General features: G+C 34.4%; 1 protein-coding gene and 2 pseudogenes across 2 annotated transcripts in view; 2 read left to right on the top strand and 1 right to left on the bottom strand.

Moving 5' to 3' along the window:
- PCDH9 (protocadherin 9) overlaps positions 1-870 on the bottom strand; it is an 884,562-nt gene extending 883,692 nt beyond the window's left edge. For both annotated transcript variants that reach the window (XM_011380972.2, XM_023525116.1), the window contains exon 1: positions 302-870. The gene's annotated coding sequence lies outside the window, so the exon portion shown is untranslated. The remainder of the gene's footprint in view (positions 1-301) is intronic.
- Positions 871-8,290: 7,420 nt separating this feature from the next.
- On the top strand, positions 8,291-8,408 carry LOC111733324 (annotated as a pseudogene).
- A 2,750-nt stretch (positions 8,409-11,158) lies between these two features.
- LOC111733313 lies at positions 11,159-11,276 on the top strand (annotated as a pseudogene).
- Positions 11,277-15,537: the final 4,261 nt, after the last annotated feature.

Raw genomic sequence — 15,537 nt, 5'->3', positions numbered from 1 at the left:
AGGTAAAAAGGCTTCTGCTTAAATGCTTCTCTAACTGCAATTTAAATGGGTGCAAGTCTCCAGGCAGCTACCCACTTGAGTAGAACTGGTCAGTTCCCAGGCTCTAATCTTATCTGCATTAGGCTGCACGGTAGCTGATGCCCGTGATTAGTTCCGGCAGAGTGATGCAGGTAGGGATGCAGATAAAGCCTAGTAGGTGAGCTCTGCCCCACCGTCTACCAATTACAAACATCCCTCGTCTACACTGAGAACATATCTAAACACAGAATTTACAATTGTGCATGCGAAACTTTACACTTACGTTAGTTGCCTCAACCTTTCCCCTTTCCCGGTATGCTGCAGTTAGGAATGATTTGTTCCAACACATAGAAAGCCATGCATCTGGTAGCACCAGTTTGGGGAGAAATCAGAAGCAGCAAAACGCTTCCTCCTTGTGAAATGTGTTGCTTTGGGCTGGCAAATTAGCAACTCCAGAGAACAAATTCACAGATTTGTCGTTAGTCATTCTCTCCACATTTCCTCTCTATTACCCACGAGGTCTGGGCTCTTCTGGTATTTAACACACACAACATCCAGTTGCACTTCTTCAGCTCAGGGATATTTTCCACAGGATCAAGCATACCATTTCCATCCGATGTCAATACTGCTTAAGTCTCTAACTTCTTGTAGGAAACGTCAGAGTTGGGGTGATGGTGATTCTCCGGCTGCTCTCCGGGGTGACAGTGGCCAGAAAAATTCCTAATCGGTTATCTCTTTCGTGCTTCAGAGACTCTAGGGCGCTCCTTCCTGTCTTGCTTGCTCTCCCTCTCTCGCTTCTCCTCTGCCCCTCTCTCCTTCTCCCTCTCCTCTCCTCTGAACTGAATTTCTTGATATAACTCTCAATAAGCCCAGAGGGAGGGCGTGACGGCACGGGCCCCGCCCCCAGCCCCTGATTGGCCCGCATCTTGCGGTGCGGCGGCCGCAGCCGGACGCGAGGGAGGGGGCACAGAACAAGGCTCTGACTGTCTCCCAGCCTCCCCTCCTCAGCGCCCCCTCGGCAGCTGCAAAAACACGGAGAACTGATCCCGGCCCCGGGAGAGCCGGCTTCCAGGAGGCGCACTGAGCATGCTCATCAGGGTCCTGCCCGCAAGAGAAGCGCGGGTGCTCCTCCGGCGGGCGCTGAACCAGCTGTCGCAGGCGCAAGCGGAGCTGGCGGCTGCTCCCTGCCGTTCAGGGCAGCGAACGCTGAACCCCGGCAGTCAGGCGAGCCCCGGTAGGGGCAGTGCAGGGGGCAGGCGGGGCGAGCAGGCGCTGATCCAGGGAGCCTCCGGCACCGCGGCGGGCGGATGTGGGGACGCCGAGGGGACTCAGCTCTATGCGCACAGTTCGCATTTCTCTTTGCTAAATAGAGAGGCCAAAATGCAAAGATAGGAGAGTCAACCTGGGGTCCCAGGCTCGAGATGTATTGTCGCCCCTCGGAAGGGAGCATGAGCCAGTAGATGCCCGGAGCGCGGTGAACCGACAGCATAGCCGATGCTGCAACTAGAAGCTTTTGCTGGCAGAGACATTGCCAGGAAGGGCGGAGAGGGCGGACTTTGAAAGGTCGGGCAGAGAATATTTGAATTTCAATCGAGACTGGAAAGAAAAATAATTTGAGCACTCCCTGCATGCAGGGTAAAGGAAGCTGAAGGGAAGAGGGAAAGTGGCAGCCTCTGGGATCCCCTTGGTCAGCCCTGGGCAGTCTGGTGTGCGGCGCTAAGTCTCATCTCAGAGAGCAGCGGCGGCCGAACGTGGCTGTCTTTGCACTTCTGCTCCCGCCACGCCTGGGAACCCGCGAACCCGAGCTCGCCTGGACATGCGGTTGCAGCATGCCCCGCTTCCAGCTCACCTAACTGCAAACTTTGCTTGCGAAAGGTTGGAAGGAGTCCCGTCCAGCTGCTCCCAAGCTATGGAACATTTCCTTTCCCCTTGCACTTTCTGCTGACTCCAACTTTACACGTAATACTTGTCTTTCCCTGTGCAATTCATTTCTCTGACTCCAGTTCTGTAGCGCATCCTCACACAATTCTCATTTTCATACAAGGGCTGAATGGAAAGACTCCCGAAAGGATTAACCTTATTCCTTAAATACTTGCCCGAAAGCACTATCTATCTGTGATTGATCTTTTAAAATCAGTAAACCACGAAGGTTTGCATAATGGGTTGTACCTAGAACAACAGATACCTGAGTAAAGTTCAAGGCTTTAATAATAACGGTTCACTTGGAACAGGAAAAAAAAATATGTGTTTTGAATGACCTATAAAGGTTTTCTGAGAAGGTCTTAATGCGTGATTGAATAACTTGCTCTAACTTACAGGGAGGATAAAGGGCATTTATTTTAAACCTCTGTGTTCCCCATTCTGTACTGGGCTGTACATGCGTTAATGGCTCTCCACATAGTTCTCTACTGTGATGGCATGTACAAAGATACTTCCTTTTAATACAATGGTTTTATTTTTCAATATGCACACTTATTTTCAGATATTTAAAAGTAAATATATATGTATCACTAAGCAAACCCACCAAAATGAAATATTGCAGAAAATTACTATTTAACCAACTCAATTGATATTACAATTTACTGTTTTCGATGAAAATGTAAGTTTTTTTTTTTAAATTTAAACTTCTCTTCAGGTCAGAATTCACGGGAAAAGTGCATGCCGAAAGCCCACTGAAAAATAGGTTGTTCCTTTATATGTGAAATACAAAACAGGTTTCTTGTAGGCTATAGGTTGATATTTTTAAATAGACAAATAGTTCTTATAATAATATTTTGAATTAGAGTACACAAAATTTAAGAATAAAAAGGACTGCTTAAATATCTAAAAGTAAAAAGAAAAATATCACTTCATACAATCATGCAAGTGAATTGAAGATTTTTATCTTATCACTATGAATGATCATTTTGCCATTCACAAAATCTACAATTAAAGCTAGTGCATTGTTCCAATTGTCACCTATTTTATTTTCTGAACTAGTTTAAAACAATAAATGAACCATCATTCTGATACATTTACAATAAACACAGCAGCACAACCCCTTTCCAGTTCACTTCAGATGCATCGCAGTTATCTCACATTCCTATTCTAATCATACTGTAGTCATTTCAAAGTCATGTTGCAGTCATAACACATAACTTAGCAATAATTAAACATTATTACTAAGCAAAGTGATTTCTGTTTGCTAAGGGATAGCTTGATTTGTTCTCAGAACCCATTATTACCCTATGCTCATAAATGAAATCTTAGCATGAACACAGATGAAGGTTGAGGAAGAAAAAAATCATCCCATGATTAAATTTATGACCATGGGACTTAAATTAACAGAAACCATAAGTCAAAGCCCCCTAATGAGGTCTGCCTAGACTCTTTTCACAGGAGACTAAATATTATATAGAAATAAAGCTACTGACTTCAGTGCATTCTATCATATAGGTGTTTATTTGGCCTATCTAAATTACTGGGATTCTTCAACTAATCATACTAGTTTTATCTCTTAAAGCAAGAATAGTTAAAGCTTATTGTTTGCCCTATTATATTCCAACTACTAAACTCCAGAATGAGAACTGTTATTAGAGATCTTATTAATATTCAAGAAGAAAAATATAAAGGGTCATATTTCTAACTCTATCATAATTTGAGGCTTCTGCCCAAAACTCTATATAATACATCCCCATAATGAGAACTGCTCACAATCTCTTCTATTTTTTAAAAAAATCTTATATCTGTATAATTATGAATTAGAGAAATATTAATCAATTTTAGTTTTTGTAGAGGAACATCTGGTTTATGCTGCATTTTCATCAGTTTTTTCTTTAGTGAATTTAATAAAATATTAGATTTCCAATTATATGACTTCCAATAATAGATCTTCCAGTATATATATTATACTTCTAATTAGATCTCGTTAATTAACCCTTATTCATCTTTGTCAATTCATGTTTTCTACAGCAAGGAATTATGATATTCTCACCTGTACTGTACCTGATTAGTACATAATTTAGGAATTATGCCATATGGGCTATATAGTAAAATTGTCTTAGTGTTTTCTGCTGGTTATATAGGTCATAGGATACTTGTGAAGCTGAGTCACCTTAGACCAGCTAACTAAAGACTAAAATGCTATTATAGATTTATACAGAAACAGATGTCAAGTCCATAAAATAATTTTATATTTCAAAAATTTAATGTCATTCTGTTTATATATTTAAACAATATTCTCAATGTAATGGCATTTAATAACCTGAATTATTAAGAAGTTTGGCTTGTTAATTGGATTTTTCATCTATGATTTTCTAGTTACCACTCAGCATTTTAAAATTACAGTTCACACAGAGATTGTAAAGGCTTTTTTCTTTAAGTTACATTTTATATAAAAGACATATACACTGTGGTATTTAGAATGATCAAACGATCTCCTTGAGGATTTCAAGACTAAAATTTTCAACTCTAATATACTAGTTCTATATTCCAAAGTTAAAAATAAAATAAAATAAAATTCTTTTGTGCTCTATACTTCTAAAGTTCCTTTAATCCAGATATCTTATTGTGTCTAACAGACATTAATCAATCAATAACAGGGGCTCCTATGTCACAGCAGGTATTATTGTCCCCATTTCACAAAAGAGGCTAGACTATTGTACTGTACTTCTGGGGGGAAAGTGTTTGAAAAATGCTAAGGGTTATTTGTATTATCACTGTTTAGAAAATGACAAAGCAGAATGTTAACACCACAAAAAGAAAATTAACACCTTTTAAGACTGTGCAAACTGGCAAAGTATAGTAAGGTCCTTGAATAATTCTTTTGCTTCTCTGATAGCTATTTCCTTTGGATATCTTTTTTTTTTTTTTCCTTTTCTTTCTTTTAAGGAAAACTTAGTCAAAGGTAATCAGATCACAAAGGAAAGCAGGTGACAAGAAGCTGCATTCTGTTTGAATGACTGAACTAAATTTATCCCAATTTGCTATATTTTTATGACTGACAATGATTATAGATGTTGGCTTTGTAGCTCTAACAGTTATTACAATATAAACTGACATTTTCAAGTGCTACTATTTTATCTTGTTCACCATATAAACAAAGAATATTGAATTTTCAAATTTCATCATTGGTTTTTAAGACTTCATTCAGATTATATAGAGACATAGCTTTCATAACAAATGTATTCCCCATCTCAGGTAGGCTCACGTAATCACTCAGGAAACATCAAAACATGTTCTAACACGGTAATGAGAGAATAAATATATATTAACCTTAAATAATTTGATCACTTTAAAGTCATGTAATTTCAAGTGAAATATAACATATGAAACTTTCTATTTCTTGTATGATATTTATTTTTTCTGAGTGAGAACTGTTAGATTAGAATATCAAGTATGATCTATTCAATTCATATTTATATAAAATCAATGCCCAAAGATGCAGAATTTACATGCATCTTTGGAAGCAATTCTACTTACACTTAAAAATACAGACAGAGAAACATTGAGACAAGAAAATATTTCATGCACAACAGCATTTGCCCAAAGATTATTGGGAAAATGATTTTCTTAGATATTAGAACTTTCTCAAGTTAAAATATAGTACAAGTTTTCTTTATTCTCTTTTAATACATTCTCATCGATAAGAGTATGTTGTCGGAAACAGAACTTCATAGTACCTGAAACATCATTCTAGTAACTTTCACTTCCTATTCTTCTCCCCCATTTTATGCAGGCCTATAATTTTCCTTTTTCTTTTTTCTTTTTTTTTTAAATAAACTCATATTATATTCTTCTAGGAGCCCAATTTGTTACATAATGTACACGTAAATAGGCTTACTAATATAGAGCAGAATGGATAAACCTCATTTTCTCTTATAGTCTCCTCTCAGGAACCAAATTCAACCCACAGACCCTCTCTAATTGAATTAGGATGAGTCGGGAAGACCATGCATATTCCACTGACTCCTGCTGCTCTGGCTTAACTACATATCACTAATAACACCTAAGTAACAGAGACAGCTTATTGCTCAGACTTCAAAAGATACTGGTATGCTTTGTCTGGGATTTAAGTCAATACCACTCTATTTAAAACATGCATGTATGTAAACACATAATTCTTTAATATAATTTGTTCTTAAACAAAAATCTTGTTCTTTAGTGTACACTAATGCAATCCTTTAAAAGGTCCTAAAACATACATCATCTTTTCAATCCTATGCCTATGAATTTACTGTGCTCCAGCCACAAACAGACTGGTGAAATTTTCAGAAAGGATTAAAGGAACCTCAAAGTAACTTCTTGGTTGTATGAAATGGGGTCAATCTGCTTTAAAGTAAGCAAAGACACCTCATAAGAGAAATTTACTTTTAAAAATGTAGTTATAGGAAACATTATTTGTGGAGTTTATAAGAAAGCCTAATTAGGAAACTTACCTGGAAAAATATCACTTATAAAATATAATAAAAAGCACTAAATATCTCTTACAATTTCAGGAGATTATTAATATTTCTTTATAACAGCAAAATATCTATGTCTTAATTTGGAGAGTAAATAAGCATCCCAGTTTGAGTGCAGTATCTGTATATCTACGGCCTAATTGCAAACTTGTTTAGTTGCTAGAACTAGCAACCATCCTAATGGAGGCGTTTTTAAAAGCTATGCTGAAAGAGAGTAATGGTATTATTTTCCAGTAATATTTGCCCCTCACTGTGGAACTAGGCCAACTAATTGATATATTACAATAGATAAGTAGATCTTAAAGATCAGGTGCCAATTCAGGCACATACCACAATTAGTAGGGAAAAATGAAAAGTGAGAATTATATGAAATGATTATAAAGCTCACAAGGGAAATTTTAGTTTCATAAATTTATTCATTAGTTCATTCAAAAATCTAATAAACATACTATGTAAAAAATACATAAAAATACCTACTATATTTTTAAAATCCTATATTCTCAGCACAGAGATATTCATATATATCTCAAGTATCAATCAGCTGAAGCCTCTTATTGCTTTTTTTGTTGTTTTTTTATACAGAGGTATACTATCCTGAGAGTATTTTCCACTTTGTTAATTCTCATCAAAATATCTCTTATATATTTTAGATTTTAAAAATTTTGCTTACTACACTAATTTTAATAGTTCAAATACTCAATAGTGAGTTTTTGATAATATACATAAATATACTAGCAATGTAGCTTTATCTTCATGTTGTTCCAGAATGTTTACTGAGTTTATTATTGTAAACCTAATATTATACTAAAGTTGACTTCTTTGTGATTAAATAACAACTTAATCTGATTCTGTGTTTCTCAAATTTTAATTAGAATACAAATTACCCAGGTATCGTGTTAAATTAAAATGCAGGTTCTGATATATTAGTTCTGGGGTGGGAGCTGAGATCCTGCATTTCTACCAAATTCCCAGGGGACCCTAATGCTGATCTGTGGGCCACACCTTAGGTAGCAAGGACCTAAAAGCCAACTTAGATACAAAGTATCACAGCACACAGGACAAATTTAAAAAATTAAAAAACAAAAGCAAAAAGAGTACACTGGAGAAAGCACGACACCTATGATTTAACATGCAGGGATTCTGTCACCAAGCATTCTTTCGAAGCAAGTACTGCTTAGAGACTCAAGGAATTTACACAGCACTCATATATTAATTGGATTTATTTTGTTTTCTTCTTCGTAGAGATTAGCTATCTTGAGCTAAATTTTACTTTGGACTAAAAGTGAGGAAGAAGTCTATTTGGAGCCTGGCATCTTCTGGGGAAAAGCAGAACTTCATGAAACAGAACAGGAGGTCTTAGGGTACTTGTTAAGCAATATGAGGGGACCAGGGTCCTGAGGAGTATAGAAGGAGGTGACATCATACGTGCCTGGACACCTATGAGTCATTTCCAAAGCTCATAAGAGTTCTTCTTCTTTGGAAATATTTCTTCCCATATTTCATCTATATGGTAAGCCAAGCAGCTATCTTTACAAAGTGAAGAATAAGAAAAATGAAATTGATGCACAGAAGGAATCAGAGATGAACAACCCCTTATGGCCGTTAATTACCCAGTTCCAGTTCATTGTTGGTATCCAGTCATATCCCTGCCACTGTTTAAGAGCTAATCTAGTAGCCTTTGTAACAGCTACTACTTGAACCAAGAGTCCTAATATAAGAAGCAACCACAGCAACTTGGTAATTTTGCTTGACCCTATTCTTGATTAATTAATCTACTAAAGGGCTAAAATATAAACTGTAATAACATGATTGGCATTTTAAAATTGTAAGATAGCTATGGCCATGCCACCCTGAACAAGCCTATCCTGCCTGATCTCGGAAGCTAAGCAGGGTCGGGCCTGGTTAGTACTTGGATGGGAGACCACCTAGGAAGACCAGGTGCTGTAGGTGTAAAAAATAAAAAGTAAAGGATTGTAAACTGACAAGGTCCTTGCAATCTGTGAGGTCAACCATGGGTTGTCTAGCCTAAAGAATAAAGTAATAATAAAAAAATAAAATAAAATAAAATTGTAAGACAGCATAAGAAGAGTGGAAAATAATCAAGTTTTCACATATACTTCCTATTCTTCTCCCCCAATTTATGCAGGCCTATAATTTTCCTTTTTCTTTTTTCTTTTTTTTAAATAAACTCATATTATATTCTTCTAGGAGCCCAATTTGTTACATAATGTACACGTAAATAGGCTTACTAATATAGAGCAGGATGGATAAACCTCATTTTCTCTTATAGTCTCCTCTCAGGAACCAAATTCAACCCACAGACCCTCTCTAATTGAATTAGGATGAGTCGGGAAGACCATGCATATTCCATTGACTCCTGCTGCTCTGGCTTAACTACATATCACTAATAACACCTAAGTAACAGAGACAGCTTATTGCTCAGACTTCAAAAGATACTGGTATGCTTTGTCTGGGATTTAAGTCAATACCACTCTATTTAAAACATGCATGTATGTAAACACATAATTCTTTAATATAATTTGTTCTTAAACAAAAATCTTGTTCTTTAGTGTACACTAATGCAATCCTTTAAAAGGTCCTAAAACATACATCATCTTTTCAATCCTATGCCTATGAATTTACTGTGCTCCAGCCACAAACAGACTGGTGAAATTTTCAGAAAGGATTAAAGGAACCTCAAAGTAACTTCTTGGTTGTATGAAATGGGGTCAATCTGCTTTAAAGTAAGCGAAGACACCTCATAAGAGAAATGTACTTTTAAAAATGTAGTTATAGGAAACATTTTTTGTGGAGTTTATAAGAAAGCCTAATTAGGAAACTTACCTGGAAAAATATCACTTATAAAATATAATAAAAAGCACTAAATATCTCTTACAATTTCAGGAGATTATTAATATTTCTTTATAACAGCAAAATATCTATGTCTTAATTTGGAGAGTAAATAAGCATCCCAGTTTGAGTGCAGTATCTGTATATCTACGGCCTAATTGCAAACTTGTTTAGTTGCTAGAACTAGCAACCATCCTAATGGAGGCGTTTTTAAAAGCTATGCTGAAAGAGAGTAATGGTATTATTTTCCAGTAATATTTGCCCCTCACTGTGGAACTAGGCCAACTTATTGATATATTACAATAGATAAGTAGATCTTAAAGATCAGGTGCCAATTCAGGCACATACCACAATTAGTAGGGAAAAATGAAAAGTGAGAATTATATGAAATGATTATAAAGCTCACAAGGGAAATTTTAGTTTCATAAATTTATTCATTAGTTCATTCAAAAATCTAATAAACATACTATGTAAAAAATACATAAAAATACCTACTATATTTTTAAAATCCTATATTCTCAGCACAGAGATATTCATATATATCTCAAGTATCAATCAGCTGAAGCCTCTTATTGCTTTTTTTGTTGTTTTTTTATACAGAGGTATACTATCCTGAGAGTATTTTCCACTTTGTTAATTCTCATCAAAATATCTCTTATATATTTTAGATTTTAAAAATTTTGCTTACTACACTAATTTTAATAGTTCAAATACTCAATAGTGAGTTTTTGATAATATACATAAATATACTAGCAATGTAGCTTTATCTTCATGTTGTTCCAGAATGTTTACTGAGTTTATTATTGTAAACCTAATATTATACTAAAGTTGACTTCTTTGTGATTAAATAACAACTTAATCTGATTCTGTGTTTCTCAAATTTTAATTAGAATACAAATTACCCAGGTATCGTGTTAAATTAAAATGCAGGTTCTGATATATTAGTTCTGGGGTGGGAGCTGAGATCCTGCATTTCTACCAAATTCCCAGGGGACCCTAATGCTGATCTGTGGGCCACACCTTAGGTAGCAAGGACCTAAAAGCCAACTTAGATACAAAGTATCACAGCACACAGGACAAATTTAAAAAATTAAAAAACAAAAGCAAAAAGAGTACACTGGAGAAAGCACGACACCTATGATTTAACATGCAGGGATTCTGTCACCAAGCATTCTTTCGAAGCAAGTACTGCTTAGAGACTCAAGGAATTTACACAGCACTCATATATTAATTGGATTTATTTTGTTTTCTTCTTCGTAGAGATTAGCTATCTTGAGCTAAATTTTACTTTGGACTAAAAGTGAGGAAGAAGTCTATTTGGAGCCTGGCATCTTCTGGGGAAAAGCAGAACTTCATGAAACAGAACAGGAGGTCTTAGGGTACTTGTTAAGCAATATGAGGGGACCAGGGTCCTGAGGACTATAGAAGGAGGTGACATCATACGTGCCTGGACACCTATGAGTCATTTCCAAAGCTCATAAGAGTTCTTCTTCTTTGGAAATATTTCTTCCCATATTTCATCTATATGGTAAGCCAAGCAGCTATCTTTACAAAGTGAAGAATAAGAAAAATGAAATTGATGCACAGAAGGAATCAGAGATGAACAACCCCTTATGGCCGTTCATTACCTGGTTCCAGTTCATTGTTGGTATCCAGTCATATCCCTGCCACTGTTTAAGAGCTAATCTAGTAGCCTTTGTAACAGCTACTATTTGAACCAAGAATCCTAATATAAGAAGCAACCACAGCAACTTGGTAATTTTGCTTGACCCTATTCTTGATTAATTAATCTACTAAAGGGCTAAAATATAAACTGTAATAACATGATTGGCATTTTAAAATTGTAAGATAGCTATGGCCATGCCACCCTGAACAAGCCTATCCTGCCTGATCTCGGAAGCTAAGCAGGGTCGGGCCTGGTTAGTACTTGGATGGGAGACCACCTAGGAAGACCAGGTGCTGTAGGTGTGAAAAATAAAAAGTAAAGGATTGTAAACTGACAAGGTCCTTGCAATCTGTGAGGTCAACCATGGGTTGTCTAGCCTAAAGAATAAAGTAATAATAAAAAAATAAAATAAAATAAAATTGTAAGACAGCATAAGAAGAGTGGAAAATAATCAAGTTTTCACATATGTGGTTTTCAACTCAGAGTGATTTTGCCCCTTAGGAGACATTTGGCAATGTCTGAAGACATTTTATTGATATAACTGGAGCATGGGTGGAGAGGTGGGTGTTGCTACTGGGACAATGTTTAATATTATAGAATGTACGGAATAGCTCCCCTTCCCCAACACACACACACACACACACACACACACACACACACTCATGCACGTGCGCACATGCATTATCTGGTCCAAAGTGGGAGTAGTGCCAAAGTTGAGGAACTCTATTTTAGATGAATAGCATTTGCTTTTCATATATTATGATTTGGTTAAGTAAATTTATGTCTAATTAAGTCTCTAAATAGCCATGTCAAAAGTTATCACTGAAAATCACTTGATATTCTATAGGAAAATGGACAAAATACTTTATAAATTTTGCCTCTGAAATACTAGATGAAACCAGAAGAAATAAATCTCTCTTCCAACTGTTTGTGACAAATTTTCTATCTTCACAGAAGGCAGAGCAAATCTATAAATCAACCATTGGGCCTAAATGTGGTCATTTCTGTTCATCCCTGTTTTCAGAAATTGTAAGATTCTTCAATGCATATATAAGGCATTTTTATTAGATTTATACTAATGTAAAATATATCCATTATAAAAGGTGATTCTATATAATACCTTTGCATTATTTCTATTATTTTATAATTATTAAAAAATTCTACCCCACCCACAAATTCCCTGAAAAATATGATTGCCCTAGATTCAGTTATACATTTGTGACTTATTTGGTTTGTTCATCATGTCACATAATTGAAACTACAATTATTTAAAATAGAGGATGAAGATCACATTGGTTATACGTCAATAAAGAATCTATAACTTCATTCAAATCTATGATTACAAAAAGCTTGAACTAAAAAGTAATGTAATTCCACCAATTAATTGCTAAGATTTCTTTCATCCTTGTTACCATAGTCTCAATAACTTATTTTAATGCCTACAAAGTATATAAATCACGTATATGTTTATTCTAAAGTTTTTGGGTCAACTTAATGGTTTTTGGAAATTCGCAAATTAAACTGCAATAAAAATCTAATAAATAAGCAAAAAATTGCTGAATTAGGTTAAACATTCATTAAAAGCAAAAGAAATGCTGAAGAAATACTGAATACTAGAAAATGAATTTTTAACTATACACTATTTGGCTCATTTGAGAATTATTTTAAAAGTTAAAATAGTTCTAAAATTTTTATCTATGGTAAACACTGTCACCTAGAGGACTTTTCTGGTAATGCATATCAAAAGTAAAATGCTTGAAAGTATTTAAGTGTATGGATTTATGCTGTAATTTTTATTTTATAAATTTCATAAATCTAAAAAATAAAATTGTCTCTATTACATAAAATTAACTTAATGATAATATTGAGTTTTTAAGCGATTTTTTCCACTAGAATCTCAAGTATCAATACATTGTCAAAGCAGTTATTTGAAGGAAATAATTTTTATTAACCAAGACTTTTTAAGTTATTTACTCACATTTGTCAAATAGTAATTTAATCTTTGTATTTATAAGCCATTGTAATATCACAATTGTAGTCATATTCTTTCAAAAGATATATTAAAATCAATAGCTAGAAAAACCAGCAATGTAATAACACTATATAATACTTTACAACAAATGTTTCTTTCAAAAAAGCGACAAAATTACTGTACTATTCTTGTTATTTTTTCTTTCAATTTTTTTGTGTAAATTTTAATGTAAACATTTTTTCTGTCCTGTTTCACTAACTTACTCTATGTGCTAATTTCTAAGTTCTCCTTTATGACTTCATTAATCAGTAGTGGCTGACACTGTGGGGAACGCAAGACCTAAAAAAAGGTAAAATAAGAGATAGCTTGCTGTGGTGCCTACTTAAATAGAAATACAAGCAACTTGACACTTACAAAGATTCCACTGTCAAAAACTGATGACTAGTAAAAAAGAAAAACATGTATGTTCTATGACAATTTTTTCAAATAGCAATAGCACTCATTTTTTTGCATTTAGTTAAAATTATGCAAAAATTGCTTACTAAAATTTATTTTGATGTGCTCCCTGAATTTGTTAAAGTCTACTCTTAACTTATAACCAATGTCATGCATATTTGAAATGTTTTGAGATGACTAACATTCTGCCTTATTATCTTCTTTATGTTAGATTCACACTTATACTGCTAGAAATTATCAATTTAATTCTGTTATTAGGAAGACAAAAGAGAATATAAACTTCAAATCAAGACAAATAAGACAAATACATAGCGTTAAAATGAATTTCTGCAAAGTTGCTAAAAAGCTGCAGAGATACCTAGTTGAAGGGGAAATCTATGACAAGTGAGTGTATAAGAAATTTTTCTTTTCATAATCTGATGTTTTTATTACAATGAATATCCATGGTAAAGCCCAATATAATTTTATTCAATTATTTTTATACATTTACGTGAGTAAAAATTGCAGGGTTAATGATAATGGAGAAATCTGACTGGTATAATCATCACCATTTTGCACCTGGTGGTTCAATGGTAAATGATTACTGATGAGAAAGAAAAGAATTGAATCAATATCAATGTACATAGGAATAATTCCTTCTTTGCCAGTACAGGCTTCTGACAGTTTTACATTATTTGATATTATACATTTGTATATTGTATTTTTTATCAATGTAAGAAAGATATATGAAATAAAATAGTATACCGAGGAACAGAAACTGTAAGTTTTTACCGACACTTTTCACTTGAAATTTTCGACCCTTGCCTTTTTACTAAGAACACTTTTATGTGTAGAAAAATAGCACAATCCTCTAGCTATATTCAGCATTTTTTAAATATTTTTTCCAATTTCCTTGATCTCTTTCTCACATTTATGCTCAACCATTTGAAAGTAAGTTATAGAGCTGTCATTGCAAAATCATTCAGTCTACATCTCCTAAGAATAAGGACAATCTCCTATATAATCACAATATCATTATCATACTTAAGTAGTAATAATTCCAAATCATCACCTAATGTCTATTTTATATTCAAAATTTTCTTATTCAAAATTTTCTTATTAGAAAGAAGTTTATAGCCATTTGTGGGGTATTTTTCCCCTCTTCTAAACTCAATTCAATTTTATTTATGTCCACATTGCCTTTACTGGTATATCTCTTCACTGTCTTAGTTTAAAACAGTTCCCTCAATTTTTTTCCTTGACATTTTATTGCTGATTCATTTACAGCAGTTGTAGGGGAGACTATTTCACAGTCTGGATTTGCTTAATTGCTTCTTCTTGGGTCATTAACTTGATTCTCTGTGACCTGTATTTTTGTAAACTAGGATCTAAATAGTACTGCACGATAAAATAAGGTTTTTTTAAAATTTTGAACCATATACGTATTTTTAAATATTCTAGTAGCCACTTTTAAAAAGTAGGGAAATAAGGTAAAATTATTTTAATAAGATACATTATTAAACCTAATATATCAAAAACACATCATTTCACCATGTAACCAATATAACCTTCTCTTTTTTAAAGTACTATATCTATGATATCAAGCCTAGTGTTTACTTTACATTGATAGCACATCTTAAATTTGAATAGCCACAATTCATGTCCAATAGTCACACATGATTAATATCTAACACTGTATAGCACCGGACTAGAGCCTTGATTATGGCGGAACATTCTGGGCAATGGAATTTCATAGGAGAGGCTGTGTTCTTCATATTCAGTTATACCAGGAGACCTACAATGTCAGATGGCTTCACCATTCATCACATGACATACAGTCATTTAATGTAAGAAGTAACTGTAATTCTTTCCACTGTAGATCTTCTCCTTTCAATTAGCAAATGATCCGTGGGATGATGCATTGTCTCTATTTGAATACTCAGCTACTTGATAAAATGGCACCAAATGATTCTAACAGCCTTTGGTTCTTTGACTTGAATCAATAATTATATCATGTGTTGTAAAATAGAAATTTTCTAATAATATTTCCCTTTCTTCTTTTATTAGATGTCATTTTTTTAGTAGAGAAGAGATTCCTTTCCTCTTTTCTCATTTACTATCATTTTTTAAAAATTCCTAACCAATCATACTTTTAA

This window comes from Pteropus vampyrus, unplaced genomic scaffold, assembly GCF_000151845.1.
Source record: "Pteropus vampyrus isolate Shadow unplaced genomic scaffold, Pvam_2.0 Scaffold13, whole genome shotgun sequence".
NCBI classification, from domain to species: domain Eukaryota; kingdom Metazoa; phylum Chordata; class Mammalia; order Chiroptera; family Pteropodidae; genus Pteropus; species Pteropus vampyrus.
The sequence above is the reverse complement of the archived record's forward strand: the minus strand, read 5'-3'. Positions and strand labels throughout refer to the sequence as shown.